At 38.2% G+C, this 18619-nt stretch overlaps 1 protein-coding gene across 1 annotated transcript in view; it reads left to right on the forward strand.

Annotated features, from left to right (window-relative positions):
• The window catches only part of ppp1r16b (protein phosphatase 1, regulatory subunit 16B), a 91429-nt gene that overhangs the window by 40710 nt on the left and 32100 nt on the right, over positions 1–18619 (forward strand). The window lies entirely within an intron of this gene.

Raw genomic sequence — 18619 nt, forward strand, 5'->3', positions numbered from 1 at the left:
AAGTTGCACATCAGTAGTGGGTCTACAAAAAGACCCCGGCAGCTGCTGTTGCCTAACACATTTCTAATGGAATTGGACCAAAACCAAAGAGAAGAGAGATGCTTGTTATCCATTTTAATTCTTCTTTGGGCTCTCATAAAAGGAACAACACTTCACAAGCCCAGTGAAGATAGCTGCCATTAAAGTGGATGAGCACCCATATTGTTTATTAGAGTGCAATATAGTCTAAAATAAAACTTCTTTTTGTGGTATTGCAATTTTCTTCTCTCTGCTCTGCTAAGAAATGATCCATGACAAAATAGAGCCTGCTTACTGAGCCCAAACCACCCTTGACTTCTGACAATTGTTACGTAAGTTGCAATTTCCAGTCTCATACTGACCTTTCAGCCCACCTGTACAACCCCCTACCAGAATAGACGGTCGTGAGTAGGAACTTCATTTGTGTGTTTCCATTACCCTAAGTGCGCAAAATGCACGTTGCAAAATAGCAAACTGGTATTGAGGAAAAATGTTCTGAAGTAATTATGAAGAAAGTCTAGAATATGGCCAAAAAGTTGCATGCTCTCATGAGGTAAATAATATCTCTTGCAAAATTCCAATAACGACACCTTTTTTTCCATTGGTGGTCATTACAAGATGTCAAATTTTATTGAACACTTTGTTGAACATTGATAGGATAATAACGGCTTAAATGTGGCAGTATGTTAATAAAAATAGATTAATACATATAATTACGACTGCACTAACCACTACCGACTATTGAAACGAGTGTTCGAACAATCAGATAATTATTACTTTTTTCTTAAATTTTGCATGAAGTTGATTCAATTTTGTGTCTAATCATTATAAAAACTTAAAAAAAAAGGTACAATAAAAGAGGGATCCTTTATGGTACATACTGCTGATTCATACGGAATGAACATGCCCTATTTAAAATCAATTAAGCAGAGCTTAATTGATTTTAAATAGTCCAGACAAAAACCCATAAATAAACCTCTTTCCACTTTTTTAGGGATAGGCAGAAACATCAGTAGAAGAGTAGATAAAACAAATTTGTGCACTTAGTGAAGTGGTCAATTGAAATCTGTAACTTAACGATTCTCAACAATTTGCAATCAAACTGTTTTAACAACTGACATGTGTCCGAGTAGGGCTTCATAATCATGTCCCAGGGGTTTTTTTTTCAGTAAGATGCCCAGGCTCCACTATTCTGCAGGGATGTGATTGCAAAAAAAAGAATTCAGACGAAAACAAAAATGTCCTATTTTTGTGTGTTCCCACTTCTATTACTCAGACAAAACTTCAGAGTGTTAACCTTTCAAAAAAGACAAAAACATCCATCTTCAAGAACACCATTTAATTTACTTTGGACACATCTTAGATTGGGTGAATTTTACATGATTGTTAAGGGGTTAAGACAGTCGAAGCAGCAGCAGTAGATGCATGCCAGGTTAGTTTCAAACACTGCGGAGGATTTGCAGGCAAAAAGTCCTCACATTATGTTAATACAAGTTATGTGGTTGTCGTTGTACGCGGCTGCCACATTTAAGTTTTGTTGTTGGGGAGTGGTTGCCATCTTCGATATATTTTGCTTTGTAGCCACCTGTTCACACCCTTGTCTTCTTTACCGCTGGTAAACCTTTCAAAATCTTTAGGCATCTTCGTGAATTCAAAAGACAATTTATTAGGAACAGCTACATTTCGAAATAGCTCTTTATAAAAATATGTAAATCTCCTTTCCTTTTGCGAAAACAAAGAGAAACACGTATTGTGTAATTTATTAACTGAAAGGCTTTGTTTTTGTAGAATTCACATTTTTGCACACGTCTTGCAAATTTAGAGCAGATTATTAGTAAGGCGAGAAATTACCTTACGAATATGAATACAACTCAAAGGTTTTGGAGTTCAAACGGTGTGTGTCCACACACATAGAACAATTCAAACAAGTCAAATGTGAAAAATCGACCAATGATAATAGAACTATAAGCTACATTTAAGATTACCAGCAACTAACTACATTGCTTAGGATCAGCAAGGAAAGGAGGGAGGGCAGTATTTTGGTTGCGGGTATTTTCCTGCAGGGAAGAGAAAGAATATTCAAATACATATACATTATTAGTATGTGTTTACCATTGTAAAACATATACTGTGGCTTGCTGGGCTAAAGCAAATAACGGTATATTTGGCATTGTGTGTGTTCCTCTCTTAACAATAAGGCAATCTTATAACTTATACAGAGACAACTTTCAACAATAAGACCCTCTGAAGAATTAAATGAGATGTGATAAAATAGCTCTGTGAAATGTCATGCCTTCGCATCGATAACAATGCTTGGTTAATTTTATTCACATTACACTTGTGTTTTTTCTAAACTTGCTTTATTTTTCCTATATACTGAGCAGCTTTATTTAAGGGTCACATTTTATATTTTTTAAGTTGTAATTTATCAATATCAGAAATTCAATGTTTGTTTGTTTTATTTTAAAACAGCAACCTAAAAGGCTTACATATGGTTAATTTAGGTTTGTACAATATTGTGGTTTAACAGCGCCGACCAATCAGATGCAGGTTTAATGGCACCAACCAACAAAGGCCACAGCTAGTAGCTTTAATGGCTCGTTACATTGAAAATAAATTCATCGATTAAAGTGGACTCTGAGGAAAGTCAGAAAAGCATAAATAATAGCTGATTACCAGCAGGTGCTGCCTGGATTTTTATCTCATCCGGGAATTTACTGAGGCGGCGTCGGAAGGGAAAGCTAACAGCTAGGCTAACAACTCTGCCGAACATGGCTCGAAAAAAACGCCAGATCCATTACCCATGAGCTACCACTAGTGGAAAACTGTTACATTTGTGACTCTTGTATTTTAATCATCACAAAGATATCGCAGAAGTCGCGGTTACCCGATGCTAGTTTGTAGCTAGCCAGCCTCTCTTTAAATCGTTTTTTACACTGAAAGGAGTAGCCCTCCAATTTTGTTGTACTTTTATCTTAGGACAATAAAGACTATTTGTTCAACTGCAATTCTGGTTTTATTTGTAGCTCTATAGTTATTTGTTACAGTCGTATACTCTCTAAGTCTCTATGACATAATTCGAGGTAGGTTTTCATGTCACTATGTTTAAGTTCTCACCGAAAACAAAACAAGCACAGAAATGCACTTTTTTTTGTAAAACCGAAAATCCCATTAAAATTGCAACACAGGTCTAAAATAAAAATAAAAATAGCAATTTATTTTTTTACAAAACTGGAGCCCTTCTTTTAAAAATAAATAACCTGATAATATAGCAACAACATGGTAGTAACAAGATAAGTTGTTATTTTGGAAATGAATATCGAAGTGGGTTCCCTTTGCACTAATTAGTGACAAAAAGTAGCTCTCAGTCTGAAAATGGTTGAAGACTCGTGCATTAGACAATACAGTGCCATCTAGTGGTACAATTTTACACACTGGGGGTTTAGGACAACACATTAATTGACTCAATTTATTTATGGCCCAATCCTACTTTGAAACAAATCCAATTTTTTTTCACAACATACTTTAACCTTGCATGCATTTTTAGCGATATTACCATACTAAAATGGGGAAGCGTTCAGCAGTGTGATTGTCATTGACTTGATGCAATGAACACTGTGCCACAGTTGATTACTGAAGTGTCATTTGGTGCTTGAAGCCACGCTGCCACCAGGACTGGGAGATAAGATGTATCTTGTGCCTGTGACATCTATCACATTGCGTCAGGATTATCGTTGTCTGAGTACCGTTCTCGCCTGCAGACTGCCTTGGAAGAGAGCAGCCACGTTTTAATTATGCTCTGTCAGCCCCAACACTGGCACTGCGGTGTTTTCAGCCCCTTCCCTTCGCCTTTTCCCATCAGCCCTTGGTTTTTATGACTTCTCAGGGTATCTTCAAACCAGCCAGACTATTTTTCCTCATTATTTTACCACTTTCTGTCTTCTTGTCATGGCTTGTCTCCATAAATTGACATTTGGGTAAAGACTCCTGAGGTTTGCTCCCCTGTCGACTGGCACGGCAAGTTTATCTGTTATAAGCGACCCATTATGCTCACAAAATATCCTTCAGGATGACTAAGACCAGGCTGACATTTTTGCTTATTCAGTCATATCATTTAGCAAATGATTGGCTCGTATAAATCTGACACATAAGTAATGATCTGTTTGTTATACTCGAGTGGTTAACGCTTCCCTTCCGTGATTGTGCCCTTCACTTTTACAGTCGGTTGCGCAGCTCGTTTTAATTTCATTCATTTGATTGTTCTACCATAGAATAAACATTATCACTGAGCCGGGTTGTTTGTCAGCAAGATTACGCCAAAACTCTTTCGTAGACATTTAATGTGAGTCAGACTGTTAAGGAAAGTGGTTTATAAACAGAAACGCAAGCTAAACACATCCCACTGTGGGTAATACGATTCAGTCTCTACACCAGGTATCTCAAATGTGGTGCCCGCGGGCACCAGGATGCCCCTTAGAGACAGTCGATATCCCTGTTGATATTTTCTGAAAATACCTCACCAGTGCTGGGCCATTGTGATTGTGTCATAAAATATTTTTTTTAGCCCTTTGAGACTCTTTGTGATTAATTAAAAATGACTTGACTTGCAGTTGCCTGAGCCTATTTAACCATACATCAAACAATTACTAATAACATAGTAAAAACATGAACATTAAGTAGTTATTTTAGAAATGCATATGAAACTGGGTACTCTTTGCGCTAATATGTAATAAAAAGTAGCTTTCAGCCTGAAAAAAGGTTTGAGACCCGCTCTAAACCAAGGGTCACCTACAGGCACTGGTTAGCCTTCATAGAACACAAGGGTAGTCCGTGGCTGGCTCCCCAAAAAGGTCCCCAGTGATATTTTTTCAAATGTAAACAATATCTGTAAAAGTTATCTGTTAAACATGTTTTCTGTTGGGAATATATTTTTTCCAACTGACTGATGAAATCACTAACATAATTATTGTAATTTCATATGTGATCAATTCGGAATAATATTAATACAAGTTAACTACATTTTTTACAATATCTCTTAATCGCTTTCTATCACGGACAGAGACATCTCTTATTGTTCCTGCTATAGTGGATACACCCCCGGTCGCTTATCCAATCAAAAGGCTAGGGGTACGGTATTTTCCGCACTTGAAGGTTATAGGGCGCACCCCAAAAAAATAGTTTTTGGTCCTATAGTTGACATACATAAGACGCACCGGATTATAAGGCGCTACAATGGGAACGTGGACAAAACAGTCAGATAGTTCAGTCAAACTTATTACCCCCTTAACATTCCGAAAGCTTGCAAAGAAGCAAATATGTGTCGAGAACATGTGCGGATGCGGTGTCCGTACGATGTCACTCAAATGCATCGTTCCAAATATCATTCGGAAGGTTAAAGTCTTGGGATTCAAGAAATGCCAACCATTCCTTAGTTTCTATTTTCTTTTTCGCTCGCAACTTTATTGTGCATATGACAATAAACACTTGGAATTGAGTTTAATTTAAAAATAGACACTCCATTCCATCCATTATCTGCACCGCTTATCACAGAAACATCAAGATCAGTCTGAAACAGGATACAGGGAAAATATATAGCCGGAGTAGCTCACCGAAGTCGTTGTGTTCAATAATAATGTACAACCATGGTCCTCTTATATCCGTGAGTTTAGTAAATCCAGGAGAATAAAATATTTACAAATACAAAATAGTAAAAAATGCTTTCTCTATGCCGTCAACCCAAAATGCTATTCACATTCATCTTTTTCGGCCAATTGCAGGCTTTGTTTTGCCGCTTAAGCCTATGCCAGCTTGTGAATGATAAAAAGGATCCGCTCCTTGACCTCTGAATAACTTTAGCCAATAGTGATCGATTCAAATGATGATTGACACATTGGTTAGCCAATGAAACGCCGGTAACTACACCGCGGACTACTTGGCGTTCGGGGGAAAATCTAGTCGGCGGCTGCAAGTTAGTTGCAAGACTTTGCGATTTAATATTGATCCATAAATAAGGCGCACTGTATTATAGGGCGCATGGTCAGCTTTTGAAAAAAATGAAGACTTTTAGGTGCGCCTCATAGTGCGGAAAATATGGTAGTTAACGAGGATAGAGAAGGGGGGAATGAGAGGGCAGCGGCTGAAGCAAGAGAGAGAGAGTTTTGCCTGCATGAGCCTCATTGAATGAATAAATATACAAATTCCAATATCTGTCAAATTTTCCAAATATCTGTGTGATAATCAGCATTTTTAGGTGATGCTACGTTGACTATAGTCTGTCTTCCTATTTCTATAGTCAAGAGAGGTCACTATTGCCTCCAGCTACTCAGCAGCGGTCCCCCCTTTTTTTTGCATCATCACGGCTGGTACTTTGGTTCTGGGACTGAAAGATTTCGAGCGTGATCACAAGGTCTACAATTTTTCACAAATAAAAGCATAATTTGTAGATTCTAGTTTTCTCAAATCCTCTATTGGTCTTCGTTATTTGCTAAGGTATAGCATAGACAAAACTATACAATCTTTCCTAATTAATCACACACCCCCGACAGAAAAAAAGAAAAAGAAGACAAAAAAATCAATGAAATGTCCCTGCTCCTACCACTTAATCCTGAAATTGGATTTTGGATTATGTGCCGAGGATTAGGCATGCCCAAATCAAACTAAACGAAACCAAACTGGAATGTTGTAATTTGATGAAAACCAAACTGACTTGTAATAAATCAAAATATTTTTATTATTCATTAATTTATTATTAATATTTTGAAACTGTTTTACATTTGATTTCAAAATTTGAAAATGTGATCTACATCTATGATTATGATGCTAAAAATCAACAGTATTCTTTTGATCAATCTTAAAATTCAAAGTGCATAATGTTGTTATGCAAAGGTCAAAATATTATTAATTTTTCTATGCTGAAGGCTTGATGTGTTCAAATAATCAGAAATCTGTAAAACCAACTGCACACTTACTGTTTTTTGTAATCAGTGGTATACAAATGCCCCTTCTATTTTTCAATACAGGGGTGAAACCTGGTATCATTCATCCATTGTTTGCCCCGCTTATACCCATTAGGGTCACGGGGGCCTGAGCCCATTTCAGCTATCTCCAGGCAGTGGGCAGGGGAGAACCTGAACTGTTTGTCAGCCATTTGTAGGGCTCATTCATACCTATTTGAGAATTTGGAGTCACCAATTACCTACCATGCATGTTTTTGAAATGTGGGAGGAAACCACATGGCCCGGAGGAAACCCAGGCAATCATGCAAACTCCTCACAGGAAGGCCGGTAGCTGGATTTGAACCCATGACCTCAGAACTGTGCCACAGCAAGCTAACCACTCAGCTGCCCTGCCGCCTGGAATGTGGTACCACACAACAGAATTCCAATAGGATTGTACAATTATATAATTTATACAAACTCGATTGTGACTTGCTCCAGTCTAAGATTATATAGATGAGGCACTAAAATCTCATTTTGCCTCACATATGTACTTGTCGAGATGGGACTATAACAGTTTGGTCTGACTCCCCTGTCGGTCTATGGTCAGAATCCTCCCAGTAATCAGAGGGTGCCAGCAATCTTTATGGCTTACAGCTGCAGGAGAGAATACATTGCCAAAAAGAAACAAACATTTGTCTCCCCAAACTTTATTTAGCTTTCTTTTCTCTCGACTGAGAAGAGATGAAACGCCAGAGTGCACCAGACTTTAAAACAATGCTATGTCGTCTGTTTGCCTGTGGGAATTTTGGAGATCCAGATTTGAGAACCATTTGTTTCAAACTTCTGCGAATAATCATTTATTTACTTTACTGATATTATTTAACAAACTAGCCTTATTTAGCCTTTATTAACCTACTATAGAAATAGATAAGTCTGTAAATTGATTTATTATAAATAGTTTTCACAATCTGGCACATGCTCAAGCATTTGTTTTTTCCGTTGTTTCGGTGTTGTATTGCCGAGCTTTTCTATTGAAGACCCTACTTCATTGATGTTTGTGCCAATAATGCTCAATTGTTGACCGGCGGCTCTAGAGGTTTGACTCTGCCTTCGATTGTGAATAAAAGCTAGCATTGTTGAATAGGTTTCACCGGGTTTCTGAAACTCTTGGCACACAAAACAACACACTATCAAAGTGGAGAGACAACAGAGAATTACTACGCTGTGCACACAAACACATCAGATCCATTCCACACTGTGCAAAGCCCCCTCAAGTGGTTGGCCCAGAATGGGGACAGGTGCTCCCATTCATGTAAGAAAATAATTAATGAGCGACCATCTCCTTTAGATTTTTAACTTTTTTGAAAGAACGTACATTTAAAAGGTGGCACTCAAACATTTTCCTTTTTTTTTAGTTGATTTGGGGACCGGCTTGTATAAGACAGGATGATGTCAGACTAACCACGGTTGCAGGCATAATAGTCATAACAGTATGCCATTATTTATGGCCCTTGTACTTCTTGAGCAGTGTTAGCAGCTAGCATTAGCAACGCTAGGACCTAGTGCCACTAGCATTATCATGAATAATGTAGTCATTGCTCCATGTCGCTACAGGGACAAGGAGCAACTGAGCTCTCTTTCAAGGTAATTCTGTGCAAAGACTCTTGGTAACGTTATTTTGGAATTGTTTTTTACCATTATGAGTATGTTTTTCTGTGGTCCTCTCTCTAAAAGTATACCTGTGTACCTGACTTGTTAACCTGACTGCCCATCTTGCACATCTGGTTAGCGTCTCTTCTTGCACTATCGGCACTATGGTAAATAACACAATACAGCTTTATTTATATCTGTACACTGAAGGACACTGAGGGAAACTGTGGGAGTCAGATCCATCGACATTTCGTTCTGTATACACGTGTACTAGAATGACAATAAAGTAGATCTGAATCTGAATCTGATTACCAAGAAATAAATGGCACTCCATTAATCCCCCCAAAAAACCCCAAATTACTGTTACTGGAAATAAGTCAACAGAATTGTTATAGAATTAACTGCATTCAAGCATCGATATGTATTCATGTGTCTTGGTCTAATTGCTTTCTGTCCCAAAACCTGGCTTTTGGCTTATGGCCCAGCAACCAAAAAAGGCTTAACTTCGGACGCAATGTGGCTTTTACTTTGATTTGTCAAAATGCAAATTTATTTTTACTATTTTCTAACCAATTTTCTATAGCACCAGTATGTAATTCAAGGATGTTGATTTATTTTTTGCTAAATCCAGACTTTCTGTTCTCGAGCGGGCCGGATCAGTAAAAGAACGTCAACTTTAAAATTTAGCTTTGTTTTTCAGTATTATGCTTTATCATTCAGCCTACATTAGTAACCTACCCTACATATTCTAATTACGGCTGACAAGGGATCCTTTCTAAACACCACACATTTATTCACATAAAATGCGTCAAAAAAATTGCATTGTATGTGTTAACTAGTTTATTTAAACAGTTGAGTGAATGCAGTTTTTTACCTGAACTAATTCACCACCAACTGACTCAATACTGTCCTTTAGCGGTCAGAGAGGGCATTTGGTCTACATTTATTATAACCTTTGATACAAATGATCGAGAAACTCGCCTTTTTTTTGTCATACTCATTATGGTGACCCGGATTAAACCATTCAATGGGCCGGATGTGGCAGATAATTTATGGCCCCCGGGCCGTATGTTTGACATTACTGCTCTTATTCGTGTCACTAGTGAGCAGCAGCCTATTCCAGTTGACTTAGGTCGAAAAATGTGATGGAATTGCTCATGTTTAAAAGATAAAGTGAGACATGCAATTCAAACCATGAGTTCTCACTTTCAATAAATTATTTTTAATCACTACAATTTTACCGAAACATTGCTTTATTTATATTTTATCTTCAACAGGAACATGTTTAAATGCAGATTTTTCTTTAGTCTCTCTTCATTGAGTATTTGGCACCATGGAAAAAAAAACGTGTACTCACACAGCTAATAACGTCTGGGAATTGCTGGCGTCTGCAACATTTCCTGAAGGATTTGCCCACGAATGACACCAGCTACATTACCGGCACAAAACTGAGCAATCACACATTATGGTGTGTTATGTTTATTCTATTTTACAGCGACCCCGTACGCAGTCGTTACCTGCAGAGACGTAGCGTACAATTGACAAACCTCTGTGGGTCAGTGTTCACGGGGTAATTATAACGTGTGGTGGAATGCTAATTATAGTGCAACTCTTCTCAAATGTCCTACTAAAACCAATGTCATTTCCATGCTACTTATGGATGTGGCCTACTTTCTGTGTAGTCAAAAGCTGAGGAATGATAATAACCAACACATTTTTAGGTACTCCTATCGTATTGTTTTAAATTCAAAACCAATTAAGTAGCTTGTAGCAAATGCACACGATGAGTGTGTCTTCAAATGACTTGAGTAAACAAGTAAGTTTGGTTCTGGAGTAATTTTGTGATTTGAAATTATGTATCCAAATGCAAACACTGGTCATGATAGTCAGTATTTCATAAACCATGCGGTAAAAATACAGCCTTGCACTTTTACAGCGTGTTGCTCCCTCGCAGGGAATATAAAACACACTGACACTTTAGTCATATCACATAAAACATATCAAGCGCACCTCAACGGCATCATTTAAGCGAGTGTGATCGAAGCGGACTCCGTGGCAGATGTTATTGCCGCGCAACAGAGATTTACCGCTTCAATATCACAAAGTGAGATTCTGTGTGGAAAAACATCGATTCCACATTGAGTTTAGCGGATACTGCGTCTCAGACGGACCTGACAGTTCCACGTTCGATACCCGCCAAAAGCGAGCCCTTGGGAGCTATGTTGTGATTCAGCATCTATCCATGCAGTAAAGTATGCACTGCTCTCACCTCACCAACAAATTGTGACTGCCTTTCATCGATGGCATGTTAAGTTGAAGAACTATTCGAAACAGGCGGGATTTCATAAATATATTTGATGACAATGCATCACATGCTAATGAAAATTCACTGTTTTTATTTTGGGTCTCTTCTGTGAAGAGAATAATGTCATGCAGTTCACTAATTTGAAATGTAAGAGTTACTTTATCAATACATTATAATAATATTTTTGCTCTGGTTCAGGTTCTTCGTGGAACACTTTTTTTTTGCAAGCGGGTTTAGTCATCTTTCATGGGAGACTTGAAATAACATACAGACGCTGCCCTACTTACGAATGAGATAGGTACCGGACGATCGTTCGTAAGCTGAATTTGTTTGTAAGTTGCTTCTGTGCTATATTTTGTATGGAATTTATGTTTAAGGTTTTTATAAGTATGTTTAAGGCTTTACTTTCGGAAGATGGGCCTTCAAAAGTTAGGCGACTTCCTCCTCCGTGATAAAAAGTGGCCGAAAAAGCGATCCAACCATTTTCTCAACAGCATCAAGCTTCCATATTCCACTTTCATTTCAAATAAAACGTCTCGCCTATTCTTTACACTTTACAGCAAACATATTGATTGAATGGCTGCACGAGATATTAAACAATAAAAATGTATTTTTCTTAGCGCACTGGTGATACAGTATAGAATGTTTACACATGAACTAGAGAGAGAAAGCGGAGTTCATCTTTGGGGTGGATGCTGGGTGACCTCTCACAGCGCCACACGCCGGTAGTGGTGGAAAGAAGCACTACAGTACTGTCCTGTACTTGGAAAATGGTGCACACAATATGAAATCTAACTTACAGCACGTCCGGATATTTTCCGACATCCCGCAAAAAAATCTACCGTTTTTCTGAAGTTCAATGGTTGTAAGTAGAGGAGCGTCTCTACTGTTTATCTTAATGAATCAATAATGATCCTATTTTTGGTTAATTAGCATGCTGTAAACAAATTGTCTAAAACAAAATCTAAATGTATGTCAACCACAAATGTTGGTTAAATGCTCAGTAAGGCTGAGACAAACAATTATCGATTAATCACAAAACATGGATTCCTGATAATTTATTCAGTATTTGAGCTTATATTGTGTTTGAAAATTGCCCAAAAAAACGTTAAACATTGAATTTTCTAAATAGCCAATGTTCTGGCATCTGGCTGACAACATATCTAATATTTTATAATTTTAAAAAATTATAACAACTATGCATTTTGGTTAAGCCATATTATTATTTCTTACATGCAAAATTGTCTCATTGTGACCAATAAAGTAGGGCTCTGACTAGGGCTGCAACTAACCACTGTTATAATAGACCGACGATTTAGACGATCAATTAGGTAATCGGATCATTCTTTTTTTTCTTATGTTTATCATGCAATTGATTTAAGCATGTAGCAATTGATAAGAAACATAAGAAAAAATGGGTACAATGACCATGTCCGACGTGCGCTTTTAAATGTTTGTGCATTAGGCGCCCGCTCTGAGACTGGGAGGTCGCTGGTTCTAGCCTCGGCCGAGACATGCCTAAGACTTACAACATTTGTACTCATTGCCTCCCTGCTTGGCGCTCAGCATTAAGGGGTTGGAATTGGGGTGTTTGGTCACCTAATGACTAAAATGGCTGCGCCCTGTTTGGCTGCGGCTGCATCGGCTCGCTACAGTTTGACTGTACGGGTCAGGTGTATCGACATTTCGTTCTGTGTGCATTGTTACAAAAGAATGACAATAAAAGTAAATTCTATTCTATTCTATTACCAAGTTTGTGCCATGATGTGCAAGGTCTGCTTTGTAAACTTAAGTACAGAAGTCTTTATTCGCCATACCCAGGCTGAAATGCTCCCAAAGATTTTGTATATGTAGTTGATGTTGACAACGTCATTTCTGTATGTAATGACAGAGACGCTTTTGCAAAGGTAATATTCATGTAGAGATGCCTAACTCTGTTGAAATAGCGTCTAAGGCGGTCGCGGCAATAGTCGACAAATAAGTTTATTGTCGATCGTGTTCGTAGCTTGAATTGCTTGAATAACGAGCAAATTTTCCCGATATGAAATAATTAAAAACTAATCGGTCCTGTTCCCGGCCTCCCAAAGCATCCAAGTGAATCCTGATTAGCCATATAACATATTGATTATATTTCCATCATCAAGTTTTTTTCGACAACGTCGACAAATTACGGCAGCCCTTGTTTCGACATGATGGAAATGTTTAAACAGTCTAACAGTCTCTCATCAAAGGCAATTACCTTTTTTGTACTTTACGATAACAAAGCCTTTTATATAAGTGTCATGACTCAGTTTTCTACAATGGATTTGGCACTACAGTATTGCCTTTGAACTAACTCCTGGCCCACTTGGATGATCCTATCGCTTACATTAGCGTTATTGAGAGCATGTCCCCGTCAAGATTACAGGAAGGAAGGGTGCGCTCCTTTTCCTGTGCTCTTGTTTGTTGATATATCTCTTTTATCTATTGGGAAGCATCTTGTCCAGCTCCCCTGTTGCCTGGAATTCACCAAGCCCGCCCAGGAAGTCGTGTGCGAGATGTGTGCACTGATTGCTTGTGACGGGAGATAATCGCCATGGTGACCCCTCCCATTTAATGTATTGCTTTTTAAAGACGTTTGTGTCTGTCTGTTTGCTCATTCTCACTGGGTGGCGGCATAGACTGTTGGAGCCAAGTCATTCTTAATTGAGACAGATAAACGGAGACATAGTGGTACCTCTTCATGGTAGCCCAATTTGTTCCAGGATCGTGTTCGTAGCTTGAATTGCTTGTACAACGAGCAAATTTTCCCGATATGAAATAATTAAAAACTAATTGGTCCTGTTCCCGGCCTCTCAAAAGCATCCAAGTGAATCCTGATTAGCCATATAACACATCTTCCTGATCGCTAAAAACACATTAGGTTAGTCATTAAACATAAAAAATGCAGTCATAAATTGAATATGATGACATTAAAGAAATAAGAAACAAGTTTATTATGGGGATTTACCATGGAGTCGTCGTAATGAAGGTGTGCGTGTGGTGCACAGGAAGGAGAGTTTCATGTCTGGCAACTTTTAAGATTTTCCCATATTTCATACGTTTTTTGGTCATTTCAAATGTTATATGAACAAATATTTATATGATCTCGTCTTGCCCATTTCGGCTCTAATCTGGATCGGCTCGGTCATTGGTATCAAACAACAACGTCATCATAGCTTGCTAATATTGTCGCGGTATTCTACATAGTTTGTAATGCTGTGAGTAAATAGATGACGCGTTGTGTTTGTAAGGTTTCATTATCGCTTAATAAAGGGAACTAAAACAGGGAGTGATAGGCTGAGGTTGAAAGGTATGATAACAAGATTCTGATGATGTTACGTAAGCACTTACTGCGCAATTGAAATTAAAGTTACTGTAACTCTTAAAAAAGAGGTTTACAGCACAATTATTTTAAATGTATTTTTTGGCCAGTAGCAGTTTGCCAATTCTTATGTTCAGAGGTGCTCATAAGAAGAGGTACCACTTTATTTTGAAAAATTTACTTTTGTATACATAGGTATCGTTTTTTGGTACTGCCTGCAAGGACAAATATCATCTTGCATGCTTCTATTCCTTGTTGAGCGCTCTAATTTGTATGAACCCCTAATTTGATGCCAATTTGAATAATTAATAATTTTTCGTTGATTAAATGATTAAAAAAAAAAAGATTAACTACAATTGTGTTCATCAACCCCTCTATCCTCAAACAGAAAACTCTTTAAAATCATTACTGTAGCTATCATAAATCCTTGATCATTTATGTAATACTTTGGCACATCCCTTGTCAGAAATAAAAGGCTTTTAAGACTTTCAAAAGGGAAAAATATTTTTAGTATTACAACCATGTAGGGCCACAAATAATTTCTTTAAATTAACTGTCCAAAATGGTCAGTAATTAAAAAAAAAAGATAATAACAAAATGTGTAACTCCTGATATTAAATTACTCTTAGCAAACTGTGACCAATATTTCAAGTAAAATGCACGATTTTAATTGAAAACACATGCAATTATTACTTGGTCTTCTATAATAAAACTTACAACGTAAATATTAACAGTTTCAGAGGAAACCCTGAAGATCTAGAATTTCTAATCGACGAAAAGGTAGCCAGACTATCAATCATTATTATTAATTTATTTGTATACCTCAACATTTCACAAGACAATATTTGACGCGTGTATCTCATGATTAAAATGTGCGATTTCTATTTTATTGAGAATGTTTAGTCTGTCACATCACGTTTTGAATGTTGAACAGCTCCGTCCTCCAATTATTTTGTTTCGCTCCCCTGTGTTAGCTGCTGTGACCTGAATGCTATGTTTTGATTCCCACTGATTAATGAGAGCTTCTGTTTGTTTGTTGCCATTGCAATTCTCTGAACACAAGCAAACACCTCTTTGAATTAAAACCGAGTGGTGTGTGTGTGTAGGTGCTGATAACCTCGTCCTTGGTCATATTTATGGCAGACTTGAAAATAGTAGACACACTCTGTCACGCCAACTCCAATGCAGCTGACTTACCAAGCAGAGCATACCGGAATAGTTCCCTGACATAAAACACAGTCCCAGTGGAGACGCATGAAGCAGAAAATCCCAAATGAATGTAATGTTGGATTATTCGTCCGCAAGGAGGAAGTTAAAGTGCTAGAAAGTTGTTTTATGAGCTGTTAAAAACAGAATACATTCCTCATAGCAAAAAGATGCCAATTCATCTTAAAGTAAAAGCATCCTTGGGCAAAGTCATCTGTTTTTACATTGTGCAAAAAAGCCACTTTTTATCTCCCAAAACATACTGAAAGTTTTTCCATATTTTCTGAGTGTAGATGAATGTGGTTAAAACGGGCACAATACATAATTAGTAAGGATCGACCAATATGGGTTTTTCAGGGCCGATACGATTATTAACATTAAGAGGAGGCCGATATTTGGAGCCGATATTCATTTGCTTTAAACGCTTAAAAGTTGCCATAAGAATGTTTTAATAATGCAAAAGGAAACCAAGAATATTTGTTACAAGTAAAACATTAAAAGCGTTGCGAAAAGTCACAGACAATAAATTTGAATTTCAACACAATTAGCATGACTAATCTTTCACTTTCACATGACTAATAAGTGTGGTATTCGTCTGTTGTCCCCCAGAGCCACACAACACAATATGTTTGGTGGAGGCTTAGTTTGCAAACACTAGATAGGGGAGTCAGATTTTTAATGCAATTCAAACATTTGTTTACACAGGGAAATCCAATAAAACCAGGGTCTCATTCACAATTGTGCCCTGGTTACAGCAATCCGTGAACAATGACGTACATGCATTGCAATAGGGCTACTATAGCACACTATAAACATGCTTTACAATTTGGCTACTAAAGGCCCGGTCACACAGCCTTTCACGGGCGTATCGCGGCTGAATCACGGCCAGAAATTTCTGCCCGTGAAGCAGACACTGTTGGACGCTTTGAGCTCGCGATACAGACGCGATACAGCCGTGCTTTACACGCGGTAAGAAATTCACACGCGGTTGGCCGCGCGAAAAAGTTTTGCGCTGCTCAAAAATTTAGACCACGGGTAACCGCGGGCAGCACAGCGATGCAGCCGCGGTTACCCGCGATAAGGACGCGGAACAGTCGCCGGCCAATTTTGTACATTTTCCACCGCGGGCAACCACGGGCAAAAAAAATATCGCAAAATTTTACCCGCGAAAGGCTGTGTGACCGGGCCTCTAAGTACACTACATAAAGCCTACTTGTGTATTACTACTTGTGGTCGTGAATATTATAGCGTTTGGCTACATTGGATCGCCTCCAGTGTACATGAACATGTCTTGATAAACATTAGATAGAAAAGATAATCACGACAATCCATATTTCTTAAACACATTATACAGACTATGATCACAAGACTATCAGAAGCACAGCGCTGAGAAGCATAGGGTAAGCCAACTGCACATTTTAGTGAAGGCGAGTGTAGGGAAGATGGAATCAGACACAACACTGGTGTTGGCTGCTTCTGCGTGTGCATCGCTGCACGTTGTCGACATTTACTTGACTTTTCAGTCAAGGCCCAAAATAAATAAGTGTTGTCACAAAGGCACACCCATATGATAGAAAAAAAGACAGTATTTGTTAATGTGAAAAATCTTTGCGAAATATGAAAAATATTTGCGACAGCCCTAACTATTACTCCTGTCTGCTGGTTGTAAGTGCGGACAGTGTGGAGTGGAGACACATTCCTGCCTCAGTGGCTTTGCCCCCGGTAGCTTATCCAATTGGAAGACGCAGGACGGGTAGCGTCAGAGACAGAAGGCAGGAGAGGAGGAGAATGGCCTGGCTGCTCGGTGTTGTGCTTAATATTCGGCGCGTTGAACGAATAACTAATAGGATACCAAAGTCAGTCAAATTCCCAATTATCAGTGCCGATAATCGGCCTGCCCGATATTCGGTCAAACTTTAATAATCATGTATCAAATTAGACATAAAATCAGAATACCAAGAGGTTCGAGGTATGAAATAGTATGATGGCTCGAAATATATATATATAGAGTTTAGTGTTTATCTGATTGCTGTGGAAAACCCAGATCCATTTAAGAACTAATAGCAAGACAGTCAAAACATATCCCCTTTTGCTAGGGCAGTTAAGCTTTCTGAGACTAAATGTTTTATTCTGAAGACATAACCATCAGCCTAGGTTTGCTCCCTTTTGACTCACTTTCAGGCTTTAATCACATCTTTCTATGTTCAAAAATCAGTACTGCTTTAAGATACGTCTTCAACAAGAGGTATGGCCAAGAACTGTGTATAAAGGGGCAATACGCAATATTAGTTCACGGTATCAGCACGTTTTGGAGAATCATAGTTAATAGAAATTGAAACTTTCAAATGTATTACAGGTATCAGTACCTGGTGCTGGTGTTAATTGTTATTATTGGTGATTATGGAAAGAAAGCCTATTAAGATACCAAGTCCTTGAAGTCACGGATATTGCTATCAAATGTATGTACTTTTTTCCATATTACCCAAATCTCGTGTGCACTTTACTTGGTAGCACCTTATGTATTTGCAGTGTCATACCAGAAAGGTCATGCACTGCTATGACAAATTTTACTGTGACATGAGATGGCGTGGTAAATATCAAATGCATGTACTTTTTTTAAATGCTACCCAAATCCTTTATGCACTTTACTTGGTAGCAGCTTATGTATTTACAGAGGTATGCCAGCATGTCATGCACTGCTGTGACAAAATCTTACTGGGGCATGAGATGACGTGGAGTAACCTTAATCTCAAAACTCTTTCATCTGTTTATTTTTTAGCTCCTCTTTGGGTTTTTTTTTCTGTATGAGTAAAATTTAAATGGATGACAGCAAAAGTACGTCACTCACCATCACTTCCTGTGCTGAGATTTATTTCAGTCCACAATACTGATTTATTTTCTGTGTGCATGCATTAGGAGAGGGTTTATCTGTTTTGGCCACCAGACCAGCAGACACTATAATCCTATGTGTCATTACATCACCCAACCCCCACTACCACAGAAAAAGCCCCACCCTCCCCAACAATGACATGCATTTTTTCCCAAGGTCAATTAGATAAATTTCCAGAAATCCTGTTAATATAAGAGATTGAAGTTCTCTCAAGTGTGGTCGACAAATAGAAAGATCACTGAAAGGCTTGAACCCTGGAGGACAAGAGG

This window comes from Urocampus carinirostris, chromosome 6, assembly GCF_059441175.1.
Source record: "Urocampus carinirostris isolate Australia breed hairy pipefish chromosome 6, RoL_Ucar_1.0, whole genome shotgun sequence".
In the NCBI taxonomy this organism is placed as follows: domain Eukaryota; kingdom Metazoa; phylum Chordata; class Actinopteri; order Syngnathiformes; family Syngnathidae; genus Urocampus; species Urocampus carinirostris.